Source organism: Mesoplodon bidens (assembly GCF_964165515.1).
Source record: "Mesoplodon bidens genome assembly, chromosome: 9".
NCBI classification, from domain to species: Eukaryota; Metazoa; Chordata; class Mammalia; order Artiodactyla; family Ziphiidae; genus Mesoplodon; species Mesoplodon bidens.
In genome coordinates, this window is record NC_138166.1 from 73,005,035 (window position 1) to 73,019,670 (window position 14,636).

The window sequence follows — 14,636 nt, forward strand, 5'->3', positions numbered from 1 at the left end:
ATCTGTTCAATCTAGTCACTCAGGTTGAAAAATGTGCCAACCTTATATTTAATTTCATCATTTTTTTGGTTATTAATTGACCAGTGATTCAGTTATAAAATACATTGATTGATATGTCTGAACTGGTGTTGAAAGAAAATATGTACTTAAACTGGTTAATAAATCACAACTGGAGGAAGGGGTATCAGGTAAACTCTTTGGGTAGCAGAATAAAATTTCAATAATGTAAATAGCATATCATCTATTTTCTGCTTCTGTTATAGTATAGTTCCTGATTCTCCAAACTGTTGTCTGACAGGTCTGTGTTCTCCCGGCCAGGTGGTGGTACATTTTTCAGCTTGTCAAATTTCCCCGCGCCCTTTTTCATTATACAGCATTGCTCTGTGCTTAGCCACTGTATCCGTGCATGCAGACACACTCTACCTTCAGTGTAACACTAAAATTGATTTGCTAGGCTTTCCTTTGCTTCTTCACATTTCACATCTTCCCATTGAATTTCTTGTGTCAGGAGCACAGCACTATCTTTCTACTTCCATCCTCAGAAATCTGAACACTCTTTGGGTTTTCTGAATATTTAAGTGGCTTTGAGACTGATGTCAGTGTGATTCATTCTATAGTACTGCGTTCAATACAATTTTGTATTAATCTTTGAGAGTAGTCAGTGCTCATTTTCATTTCTGATTCTTTCTGTTTCAATGTTGTTGAATCTTATTGGTCTTTTTGTCTGAATTAATGACAGAAGACTTTTTTGAGTAAAAAACAAAGTTCTTAATTAGTATTTCCCCCAGAAAACATACATTAAAAACAAAAAAAACCCTTCATAATATAATATAGATCTGTTTGAATACTTTATTTTCTATAAAAGAGATATACAAGGAAATGGCAAAAACTAAATACCCTTACACAAATGAGAAAATATGCTTTCTTTTCTTGCAAAAGTGGAAGAAATGAATGTAAAATGATTCAGGCTTGCAATTATATGATCTAAGTTGGAACCAAATCATGGATGTTCTCTGAAGAATTCAAAGCCTGACCATTTAGTGCTCGTTGATAAGGCATATTTATTGTAGTACATTGTTTTAACTGGTCAAATTTCGAGACTTTTGGAAGCGTAGGTGAAAATTCAAACTTCTTTACTAAAGTATAGCCATTGTGTAATAAAATACTCAAGGTGATTCATTCAGTCAACCTGATATCTACTCATCAAGGAAGAGAACAAGCTGAGAAGGTATTATATCTTTCTCTAGCATAACATGTTAAGTGCAGCATTCCAATCTAAAAGGTAGAATTGTTCCTTTGAGTAAAATAATTAATGAGCCCAAGCAAAAGGAAAGCTGTTACGAGAGAGACCTCTAGTGGAAAAAAATGCAAGTGCCTTGGAATGGGGTTTTATTGTTTATGCTTCAACTGAGAAACGGAACTTGCATACGCTATTTTAAGACAGCGTCCACAAGACAGCCAACTAAACTCCTCTTTCATCCTGAGTACGTGCGATTTGTTTAGGCAAATAATGATTTTCCGAACGGAGCCAACAAAGTGCGTGAGGGAGACAACTTCTTAGACATTAGATTTTGGAAAACATGTTACAGGTGTCTAAGAAGAAAGACAAGATTTGTAAAAGAGGGCAACCAGAATTTGGGGGCATTCCATAAGCTAGGAACTATAGCCTTATTTGTTTGTTGAATTATACTTTAATTGTAGGTAATTGTTTTACATATAAAATATCAAAGCACTTTTCTATGGGTGGAGGGTGGAGCAGGGATTGGGGATTTTCCATTTTTCCATAAACCATAACTTTTAATAATAAAATATTAATTCAATGTTATTTTTTAAGAGAAACAGCAAAGGCTGGCAAATGCAGTGTAAGAAGGCACCCAAGTACAGGTTATTTAGAGAAAACAGTTGCCTCTGGATTAGAGTGTCTCATTCAACTGGTGCTCCTTAGTTTTAAGATTAGTTTTCCTCTGTCCTTCATACAATTGCATTTAATTCTCCCTCTGATGTATAACTAATTTTAATCACTTATTACAGTTTTCTACTTTAAACAATGGTAATGGTAAATATGATAATTAGGATATGTTTTCTGGCTAGAGATATAGCAGTAAATCCCAGAGAAATCTGGGTCTACTAACTGTGTTTATGAACTAGGTAATAAGTTCTAATTTAAATTAGGACATCCACCTGAGTTCAGAAAAACACCATGACCCAGAGCTACATAATTTAAGAAAGTGCTCCAGGCATAAGGAAGAAAGTGAAAGAAGTTGATAATCCAAAGGTGTAGTAATTAACTCAGCACTGAAATATGGTCACAATTTTTAAGGAAAGTATTATAGCTGTGGGAACCAGTTGCTTACAGTAACAATTTCTGAAATTCGCTTCTATAATAATGACAACTGTTACATACACTTTTAAAAATTTAACCACAATAGAGCTTTAGGTTTTGTTATTGTTCAGATGTTCATCCAAATTTAGGAAAGGAGTATTTTGTGAGACTATTTTTTACTTTCAGTGTAGTCCCCAGTTTTCTTATCCATTTTTAATTCTTCCTATTGTCTTTAATAAAACTCTTCAATTTCTCCTTAGGACAATGAAATTTTAGAGCCTATTTGCAAGGCAGGTTATTAACAGCCCTTATATTCCTCATACTAATATATCTCAGTTAATGCTGAAGAGGATCTATCTTTCCATTCTTACCAAAGTCTGAACATCCCATAAAACAGGACATCATAATTCCGAGGAAGCATGCTTCATGAATCTTTTCAAATTTGGGCTGGTGGCTGGCAGCCAGTTAAATGAGATTGGTAGTAGGGGGGTAGGGGTTACTGGAGAGTGTCACTCAAATTTCATTTCCCTGACTTTGTTTCCAGTTTAGAATGGCATTTCTTCAGAGAAAAAAAATAGCTTCAAAATTTAAAGGCTTTGAATGAGATTTTTTTTATATTTAAAAATAATTATAATGGCTAACAGAAAGTGTCCGAAGGTAGAAGAACATAAAGCAACATATTTGTCTATCCTTTCTGATTCTTTCTTCTTTAAAATAAAGCTATTCACATTCGTAGCTTGCTGTGTGTTCTTCAAATGAAACTGCACATTTCAGTTTATAACTATTTCCCCTAACAATGTTGAACCCTGTCTCTATCGGCATGTACACCTCGTGAATGGTTTCCTTGCACTCTTTCTGATCTTAATAGATCTCACCATTCATGTTCCACAAAAAGACTAATTTCCACAAGCACCATAGTACACGAGAAAGAGTGAAGGTGAAAACAAAAGCCTTCCGAGTTTGCCAGAATTCTCGTTGGAAAAGGAAAAGTCACAATCGGGTCTGGCTAAGGGGCATAAATGCAAACCATTCTTCACTTACTACCTTATGCCTTGCTTGAGGGCCTCATTTACACACACACACACACACACACACACACACACACACTGGCAACAGGAAAGAACTCTGCAAATACAATTTCATTCTTATTTTAGGTTTGTTTCAGACCCTTGTCTTAATTATTAATTTTTATACACCTACTATTGCCCTTTATGCTTCTCTTTTGGGTGCAAACAAGGGGGGAATAAAGAAAGAAAAGAAGGAAGGAAGAGAATCAGAGTCTTTTCTGCCCTAAACCTGGGCAATATTTTTCATTTCACTTTTTAGTTTGGGGCTGTGTTTTCATACACCTTTTTCAGGCTGCAATAAACTGATTCAGAATTTATCATTTCCCACCATTCAATGTCATCCTCACCCTTATTCCCATTCTAACCGCAGGGACCACCAAGTAGGCACCAGATGTGCTGTTACAGAAAAGCATTCTAGTGAAAAACAAACACTCTTGGAATGGCACTCAGTCGACCCAACTTCTCATTTCTGCAGTGTTGGATTATTGTCACTGCTCTGTCACTAAACAGGTCACCTTAGGAGGTCCCTAACTCCTCTGTGCTTTGGTTTCTCTATCCTCAACGTATAAAGATATCACTATTTGCCCTAATGGAATGTTGATATAAAGATGAAATGCTTGGAAGAAATACAAATACAAGGTAATATTATGCATCTGAAAATGAAGACAGCAGCTGTCGGATGCTGTTAGAATTCCTCTGCTTAATAGAATTGATGGCTGTACTCGAAATCCTCCAGCTTAAATCCTTTGCCCATTGCTTTGGGACCTTACTAGAGCCACACAAATGACTGACGCTGAATTGTGGGTGAGACTAAGCCAAACTTTGAAGTGACCTGTGTTTTCTTCCCTTTGCCAATAAAGCAGCTGTGGCCAATTAGTGTTCAACACCATCTTCCAGCTGAGAAGCGATTTAAGGTTCCAGATGCAAACTGCATCAAAGAGGGCTAGAGTGTCTAATCCCTGATTGTTCTAGGCTTTTCATCCTCAAGCAATTTCAGAGGAAAGAAGGACCTAAGAGGTTATTTGGTTCATTCATACAACAGGAATTATTTAAGCACCTACTAAGTAAGCAGAGCTTTCTCTGGTTTGTGAACAAGAACATTTCTGGTAGGAAATATCCTTGAGATGTAAGTTATTATACCCGACATCTTAATCAATTCAAGATTTTTTCACTAGAGTTAAACATTACGCTTACTTTCCCTTTATCATGAGAAATCACAAAGGTCAGTCAGTATAGATTTTCTGGAAGACCATTGTTCCTACATCAAATATAGGGAAATAGTAAATGGGGGTTGTTCACCTATCTTCTTTAAAAGAACGTGCACATAATATAGGCTTGCTTTCCTCACTAGATATGTTATCTAAAGTATCTCTTCCAACTCTAAAACCTTTGATTTTATTTTTCTTTGTTCATATGGTAAAATTCATAGTAATTTGAAAATAGCACATATCAGCGTGAGCTTCAATTTGTGTTTGCATACTGTTCTGCAGATGTTTGCACACAGAAAAGAAGGAATAGAGAAATTACCAGATACTGATTAACATGACACTGCTGAGGTTGTGCAGGTGTAATTTTAAATTGTGTTATAGTATGCTGTACATATATCCACCTCCTTTATTAGATTATGAGTTTTCTGAGGGCAAGGATCATAGGCATCTTCGTAGCTCTAATATCCTGAATTTATTCATTTGTGCATTTATTCTGCATTTATTGAGCACCTGCTACATGCCAGGAATATTGTTAAGTGTAGAAATTTTTACGAAGATGAATACATGATCCTAGCCCTAAAAGAGCTCACAGTCTAATGGAAATAAAATAATATTATATTACATGATTTTAGTAACCATACAGTTTGAAAAGCACATTTACTTCCATGATATCCTTTGAACCTTAACAACCATTTGAGGTTGGTATAATTAGCTCCATTTTTACAGATGAGGAAAGTGAGTTTCTCAGAAGTTAATTATGTTGCTTCAGGTCACTCAGCTAATCAATGGCAGATCACAGGCTCTAGGCTTCTTACACCAAATCCTGTGGGTGCTTAATGAATACTAATCCAACAATACAAGATCGTGTTGTTGGATTATTAATATTTTTGGATTATTAGTTGTCTTCTTCTTCTGATCAAATGAAAATATTTATAAAACATCTTCCTAAACATCTGTCTTAAATCCATTCCATAAGTAAATTACATGGAATAAAAATGAAACTCCTGATCTGACCAGATGAATTGTGAACACAGAATCTTTCATAATAAATAAAAATATTCACATACCCTAAAAAATTTAGTAACACAAATCTGATTCAGTTGATTTCAACTGTCAAAAAAACTGCTTTTGTGCATAAGACATTGCATGCAATAGAAGGATACGTTAGTACTTGCCCTCATGGTTCCAGTTCAAAGAATTACTGTGCCAGAAGTTGTTTCCTCTGTTACAGGTCCAGGAAAATCTGATTCTTGTTAGTATCACTTCCTATACATGGGAAAAGTAGGAGAATAGTGCTTTGATTCAATCCAGTCTATACACAGCACTGTGCCTGCCAGGCTGGATTTGTATTAAAAAGAGAAAAAAGAATATGTTACCCCAAACGCTTCTGTGTTGCAACCAGAGGGGTGGTGATGCAGGGGGCTAGGGCGATGATGAGATCCTGTGTATACGGGAGAAATATTATGGAGAATCATTTAAGACAATCAGACCATATGACACTCACGATAATTAAACAGTAGATCAAATGAGATACAAACTGCATAAGGAAATATCAACTGAGGAATCATTTAAAGAGTGTTAAATGTTCTAAATGTCAATCTGACATATCTTGATTGGAATAAACGTAGAAAGTTCTGGGGATCTCATCCTGATTTTGAGTCTATTTTATTCTCAAGTATAGCTAAGCTACACAATAAGCAGTTGGCACCTCTGTCCCATATTTGAATCATGAGCTTCCCCTTCTGCTTTTTCTTTTAAATTTCCCCAAACCATAGTTTGGAATAAAAGAATGTTTAAGATTATTGGCAATACTGTGCCATGGGGATGTTTGAGCATCTCAGACTGAACACTAGCAAGCTGCAGATCACAAAGCAAGTATAATTGTGCTGTTATGTAGCCTGTTCATTCATTCATTCATCCACTCATTCACTCATTCATTCTATACATTTTTATTGACCATTTACTCTGGGTTTATAAAAATGATGAAGCATAGTTCTTTCCCAGCAGAAATCCACAGCTTAGTGAGGTAAGAAAGACAAATGCAATTGTCTCTTTCAGTGAAAATATATCAGTTAATATTGAAGATGAGAGTCAAAACGAAGAAGAAGAAGGCCAAGTCACTTGATGAGGGTATAATGCCAAGGTAATTATTAGGCCTTTAAAGAAGGAGGCACTGCATTGTTCATCTTTATCCCCGTGGTGCCTGGAAGCTTTGCAGGGGCTTGTGAATGAATGAATGAATGAGTGAATAAACATTGCACTCAAAGAACCCCAGAAGAGTCAGTTTCCTTGGCTCTGGTGAGTAAATAAATGTTAAGCTAAGGGTGAATGAAAGATATACTGCAGGCCTGGTGCTCAAAATATCTAGAAATGGCAAGTTTTCTTGCATGAGTAGCTTGACCTCACACTGCACGGTATTTTTCACCCCAAAACTTAATAATTTCATAAGATGGACTAAGTGAGAAAGGAGAATAAGTTGACCATGTGATAGGTAAGTCACACCCTGGTTTTCATAGGGACCTAGCCTACTCCTTACAGTCCAATACAGTCTCAGTATAATATCTTGGTTTTAGGGCTCCTAGTGAGTCCTGAGGGTTTTTTTACCCACATACTGAAAACAATCTGTTTTTATGTTCTGCATATGACATCACTCTGACATACTGTAAATGTGAGAGCGTATTTTATGGTACTGGAAAAATAAGCAAGGAAAGGAAATATCCTTCCTCCATGCTTTGGTCAAATATATTTTACAGTTAACTAAACTTAGCACACATGGGGTTTCCAGAAATGTTCAGAAATGAACTTCCTACTTTGAGTAAAGTTGAGCTAATGAATGCAACTATTCACAGCAAAACTTAGAGATTCCTTGGAAATGTACTATTTCCTGTTTCCAAAGATGTATTAGCTCCTCTACAAAAAAGTCTTTACTATAATTCTAGTTCTAGGTTACTAATATTGAGAGGCTTATGCCTCACTTTCAAGCTCTCAGCATGCAAATAAAGGACAAATATTTGAAGGTTTCGATGGATTTTAAGTTGTTTTTTTCCCCCACACCTAGCAGAATCACAGCTATGGGCTTGGTCTCATTTTTATTGAACAGTCATTAGGCAGAGGAGAAGAGAGAATAAAATGGAAGGAATTAAATTCAAGTAGAGGACATACGGAGAAAAAAGGGATAGGAAGCAAACAGAACCAAAGCACTGAAAATGGGTCAGCCATGAGCTTCCTCTCCAGCAGAAGGTCACTTTGGATCCAAGCTCTTAGCACTTTCCTGATGCTTTCAGAGGCAGGTCTTATACGTGCTATTTGCAAGTGCAACAGGGCAAGAGGCTTATCATGTAGGTTTTTGAAGATTATACAGAAAAAAGTAGTATTTAGTCATTTCTTCAAGTATTATTCAAAAGCTCAGGTTATAGCATCTCAGGTTATATGCCTCAAATTATTTCCTGACTTTCAGTCTCCCTGTAATCAGACAGTTGAAAATATCCATTAGTGTGTATTGCTTAAATAGATTGCCCCAACTTACCCTGTTAACGTAAGTCATCTCAGCAGTAAACATTAAGTATGAAAATTATTTTTCATTAGGTTTTAATTTGTGACTCATCTTAGATATGTTAATAGGATAAGGCATTTGGTTGATTCGTTTTTAAAAAGTTAAGGAAAAAAGAATATATAATTAAGTTCAACTTGTCCAGTGTTCCTTAAAGATTTAAAAAATCAAGTTCATATGTTGACATGTAAAAGAATGACATAAGAGAAAAAAATTATACTGCCTAGAAAAAAAAAAGCATAACTGGTTTGCTATCTGCCTTCCAGCTGACCTACACAGAGGAATTTTGTTCCATTATTTTGAAGTAAACTGCTACTTGTAAAATTATAAGCATAAGTTTTTTGTTGCTGTTGTTCTAGCATTTACTAGGATGTTTAAAATAATCTTAAGTTACTTTGGCAGCTATTTATTGATGCATTTTATGCCTTTTGTTAGCTATAATCTCAGTCATTTTAGTACACAGAGCCCTAATCTTCAAGTGTGTCAGTCCCATTTTGCATTACAAATCATTTGTAGTTTTATAACTGTCTTTTCCAAGGACATCTGGAAAAGATGGATTTATGAAAGGCTACCATGCATTCTAAGAAGGCCGAGAATTAGCATGACTTTGTAAAGGTTCTTATAAGTTGAGCAGCAGCCATCACTGACAATAAGGTGTTTTCTGCTCTTGTCAAGTATCTTTATTTAAATATTAAGGGAGAGATATGACTTTTGACCTTGGAGGTCTCTGTGACATGGCAATGGCCCAGTGTATTAGCTGTCAATGGAGTGCTATGGCCTGACTCTCTCAAGACCCCTATTTGTGGACAATGTTATAATAACCCTTCCATTAGGCATCCCCAAGGCAAATAACCTCAGCTTTAACAGAGTCAGTTTAAAATTCCTTAGAGTAACATTAAGAGACTATCTGGTTTGTGTCAGTTTAAGATCAACCACTCCTTGCATAGGTTCAATTCTGTAAATTTTAAGTAGCCACAGTTATTTAAGAATTATTTCATATATGCCTGCGGGTAAATATTAGAATCATAGAATATAGAAAGAACCCCATCTACTTCTTTGATTTCTTAACCAGCCTCTTTAGAGACTAACTGAATCCAAATGGGCTTGAGGATCTATTTTTTTAAACCACTCTTTCTATCTGTATACATATCTTTTGTTCATGGAAATTTCACAGAGTTGCTGCTTATGGTATGCACAGGATTTGAAGACATCAAATCACAACTGGAAGAGAGAAGATAATATTCATTAGGAAGCAGCATACCTCCCTATGTGTTCACCAGCGCTAAGTAATGGTTACAAGACCAATGGTTTTGCTCAGATGAGATGCTTGCATTTGAATCACAAATTATTATTGCCCTCATTTATAACTACTTATTACTAGGCTCAGACTTTGTGAGGAAATCTGAAGTCAAATGACACATTTATTCTGTGAAAAATCAAGGTCAAGCTGTCCTAAAATGCTTTGAAAAATCGTAGTTGTCTTCTTAAGTCTTAAAATAAATCACTGAAGTTGATGTGAACACTTCAAATACTTGGCCATGAAACAAACTGAGTGTCTCCTCTGAATCCAACTTTTGTGTTTGGGTGTCTGTGACGTCGAAAATGTTATTAAATGTTATTAAAACATTTAATCAAAATTATAAAATAACAAATTCATTGGTGACTATAGATGGCTTCTCAAGTGCAACCTTCATTGTTTTATATTCTCAGTTAAATACAAATTAATAAATTGGTTTAATTTGGAAATTTTATTTTTAAAACTAAGGGAAAAGTCAACAAATGTTTATAGAGTGCCCACGATATATACATGACATTTGGATTAAGTATACACATCTTTCAATATTTCTTTTATTCTTACAGTAAAAATCCAGCCAATTTTTAAAATAACAGACTAATTTTAGGGAAATAATTATATGTTTAGTACTTGCCTTTTGCTTATTGATACCAAAGATGTTAAAGGGTAAATAATTATTGATTGGATTAAGTTTGTCCCATCAGGTTAGCTGCTATAAGGGGAAAAAAAAAAGTGAAATGATACCATGAGCTAAAACCCCAGTGCTCATAAACAACATTTAGCTTTTGATTTACAGTGAAATCACAATTCTTCATTTCCTGTTCCCTCTGTCTCTGACATTGCATGTGAGACCATAGGGCAATACATGCCCTACAACATAATATAGGATGTAATTTAAAGGGTTCTATTGATGCTGTAAATCACAGGGAGTTCTGCTGAAGCAGTTTATGAATGGCAGTAAAACACTAAGACTGGATTATATCATTAGAATTATGTACCACATGCAGTTATTATTATTTGTAATTGGGGATAAATTTTTACAAAACACATATATGGGCATGTCCTTTTTCTTGGTATTTACAGGCTTCTTTTATGCAAGAAGATGTGTTTTTGGATAAAATAAGAAATCCAGGGTTGTAGAATATCTGTCATTCTGGAGAAAGTATTTGTGTGCTCTGAGAGTAAACCATAATAGTTAGAACATATTCTGACCAGTCATACATAACGTAATTGCTAGAAGTACAAAAGACTATCTGCATATGTGTTACCAGCAAATTTAATAAGTTTTCTTAGTACACAAAAAGACATAACACCACTGTGACTATGATAGTATGATGTTCTAAAAACTAGTTGAAGAGTGTAAAATATCAACCACCCTGTTAGTGCTCTCTATAAGAAAATTACAATTATGATGGAATTAATTTTCCACTGAACGGACTGGTTTTTGTTGACATATAGCCATTTTGAAACTCTGAAATAATGTATTTCCAAGTTTCTTTTCTGGGAAGATAAAATGACAATGGTAGTTCTTCAACTATTCTGGGCATATCTTTGATGCTGAAGAGGAATTCCAGTCTTCTAGCTCGTTTAGTTATATTTTTCTGTTTTGAGTAAACTGTCCTAGTGGATGTGTGTATGCGACTAAGCCAGATGGCCTGGACTGTAGCCAAACAATTCTTCCATCTGTTATTTTAATTTTTTTCTCAAAGAAACTAAGATAACATATAGCGGGATATCACAAGTAATTTCAGAATATTCTAGGTTGGCTCTTCAGATTAATTACCCCAAATGAAGTCAATCTCCCAGGAATATTCTAAAATAAGTTAAGACTTGAGCATCTACTACTTTTCTCTCTCAGGCGTTAAACAGCAATGTCCATCAACCCCAAGCTTACCTTTAGTTTCCCAAGAGTCAGATAGGGCACTCCAGAACTATTCTTCTGGATTGTCACCTGTCAGAGCCATGTCATATCATTTTTGTGTGTTGCTGCCATATTTCCCTTTCCACAGAAACAAATTTGTTCTAGTTTTATGCCTGCAGGAGAAGGATAATAATTAACTGTCTAATAAACTATCTGCATTTATTTGCAAAGGCATCGATTACTATATGGAGAGCATTTTCAAGACACTTTCTGGTAATAACTCTAGAGTTAATTAATCCAAAGATTAAACATGAAGGCAAATCGAATGGGCAGTTGATATTGTGGCAAGCCAGTGTTAGCACTTAATCTGAATTGTTTGGGCATTGAATTCCATTCATCATGAAAAAAATATATATATATTTATACATACCCTCATATATACACACACATATAAATATAAATAAATATAAATATGTATATATATGTAATTCATCCCCAAAGCTTAATTCCACTCAGAAGAAAAATTTTTCATAGCCACTGATTTGCAGAGGCATACAACATTTCAGAAGATGCAAGAAAAACTTATAACACTGTAATATGTCTAAGAGGAAGATTTCAAAAATAAGACTACCTGGGTTACAATTCTTACTAGCTGTGTGACTTTGATCAAGTTACTTAACTTCTCCATGCCTAAATTTCTTCATATAGAAGATTTAGTACTTTAATTTATATAGAATACCCACATCAATAACTAATAAGTGAAAATCATCATATATATGTTTGTCATTAAGAGAGTAAATTGTTGTCTAAGAAAGAGCTTAAATAGCCAATATTCTGAAATATGAACACAAATTTTTACAAAGTAAATTCTGGATTATTGAATTTTTGATTTTAATTATTATCTATAGTTTCATAAATTTATTCATTCAACAGATTTTTTAAACACACATGCTATGCACTAAGCTAGATGCTATGTAATACACAAAAAAAGTTTTAAAAGATCCTTTTTCTCAATGAACTTAAATTCTATTATACATTGAATCATAAAATATACATAAATAGTTATAATCCAAGGTGGGAAGTGAAAACGCCATAAAGAAGGTAGAGATAATGTGCTATGACAGTTTAGACATGGTAAAAATGACTTCCAGCCAGAAGTCCTATGGAAAGCTTCTTGGAGGAGACAAAATTTGAACTGATTCATGAAGATTAACTAGTATGCAGAGATAAGAGGGATGCCCATTCTGGAGGAGCTTAGGGCACAAGGGCAAGAAAGTGGGAATTTCTGAGTGTGTGAAAGAGAGGATAAGACACTCTATCCTATCACTATTGGAAGGAGATACAGAAGCATGTATAAAAGAAAATAATAACTTTGAATTATAGTCTTGCAGCTAAAAGTGATCAATATTAATGTTGCTATACATTTTTCTAGTTGTTTCATGTATATAATTTTATTTAAATAATTGAGAATGTACTGTATACATATGATTATATACATATATGCATGTGTATATATGTATGTCATATACATTTATATTATTTATTTTAAATAATTAAATGAATATTTTAAATGACAGATCTTACTTTTTCTTAATAAGGATGAACAATTAATTAATCATTCAACTTTATAGGAAATTTGTGTGCTCCTCACATTTTGCTATTGTTAATAAGGTTAGAATAAACAAACTTACATATAAATCATTGCCTGCAATTAACATTTTCTTCTTGTGATATATTTTGAGAAATGAAATTAGTGTCAAAAATGTTAAAGACTTTAAGGTTTCCGATATATAATACCATGTTGCTGAGTATATACAATTTAAACCCTTCAAGTAGTAATAGAGTGTCATCTTAATAATTATTTTCATCTTTCTCAATTTGATAGGCATAACATTGTATTTTATTTATTTTTTAATTTGCAATTTCAACAAGGATAATGCATTATTAAACTTTATTTATGATGTTTCTCCTTTTTATTTTCTTACACTGATCTCGTTCCTACTTTTACAAGGCCATTCATTTACCTATGAGAATGTTAGAATTGTTATCACAGAAGTAGAAAGAGAAACAAAGGTTTTTTAATTAGTTTCTAAATCCAAAATAAAATTTTTTGCAGAAGTAAAAATATTTGAAAAGTTATTTTTGAAGTCATCTTCTGCTAAATCCAATATCAGGATCATCCCTGGATTTGCTCCTATTGACTTAAAAAAAATTCTTGTTTATCAGTAACATTTTCCTTCTTCACAGGTCTAGTGATAGCAAATTATATTCCAAAAGTTGTAAAAGTTATAGTAGAAAAACTCTGTATTATGTTATTTTCCTCTGTAGAGTGTAAATTTTTCTTTTGGCAAAATGTTACATTATTGGAGGTGAATTACAGCTATCAAGACTTGTTTTTAGGCTTTGTTAAAATGAGTATGATTCAGCTTTGCTATTACTCCAAAGGCAGATCCATTACTCTTAGGGCTGACTAAGAGGCATCTTAGGCATCCTGACTCCTGGGGCATAAACTTTCTCAAATAAAAGCCTGAGATATTTACTGATGACTCTTTGAGTCTGAACTTTAATTTCTTTATATCACTCTTTGCTTTCTGAAACAAATTGAAAAAATTTCTTTATAGGGTTTGCATACAGTACTTAGGAAGGTCTTGCCTCAATGGGGAATATTTAGCCCTAGATTGAGCATTGCTCCAGACTCCCAAAAAGTCATAAAGTAAGACTCAAAGGGATCAAACTTTTCTCCAAGTAACTCAACTACATTTCAGAACAAACATCCATGTGAGTGAGCCAGGAAGTGGCTCTTTCCCAGATGAACATTGAAATGACTGCAGCCTTGCAGAGGCTCAGAATCAAAGGATACAGCTAAGTTATGTCTGGATTCCTGACCCACAGAAACTGTGGGATAATAAATATTGTTTTAAACCATTAAATTTTGGTGCAATTATTTATGTAGCAAAAGATAACTAATACAGAAGGAAACTTCCACAATATGACAAAGGGCATTGATGAAACACATACACCAAACATATTTAATGGTGAAACAATGAATATTTTCTACCCAAAAGATCAGAAACATATAAGGAGTTATGCTCTCACCACTATTGTTCAATTTCTACTGTGGGTTTAGCCAGTGAAAGAGTCAGGCAAGAAAAAACAATAAAACAAATCCACATTGAGAAAGGATAAGTAAAACTGTCTTTATTCACAGACAACATGTAGAAAATCTGATGGACTCTACAAAATTCAAGGGTCAGAAGTCTCCATTTTGTTAAGAAGCTATTTCTTCCAAAATTGATTTATAGTTTCAAAATAATCCCAATCAAAAATTCAGCT

General features: G+C 34.2%; 1 long non-coding RNA gene across 1 annotated transcript; it reads right to left on the reverse strand.

Annotated features, from left to right (window-relative positions):
• Positions 1-1,172: 1,172 nt before the first annotated feature.
• LOC308622908 lies at positions 1,173-6,028 on the reverse strand. Its single transcript, XR_014016704.1, has 3 exons — positions 5,975-6,028; positions 5,762-5,864; positions 1,173-1,189 (listed from the first exon to the last, which is right to left on the reverse strand). It is a non-coding gene; the product is annotated as an uncharacterized lncRNA (long non-coding RNA).
• Positions 6,029-14,636: the final 8,608 nt, after the last annotated feature.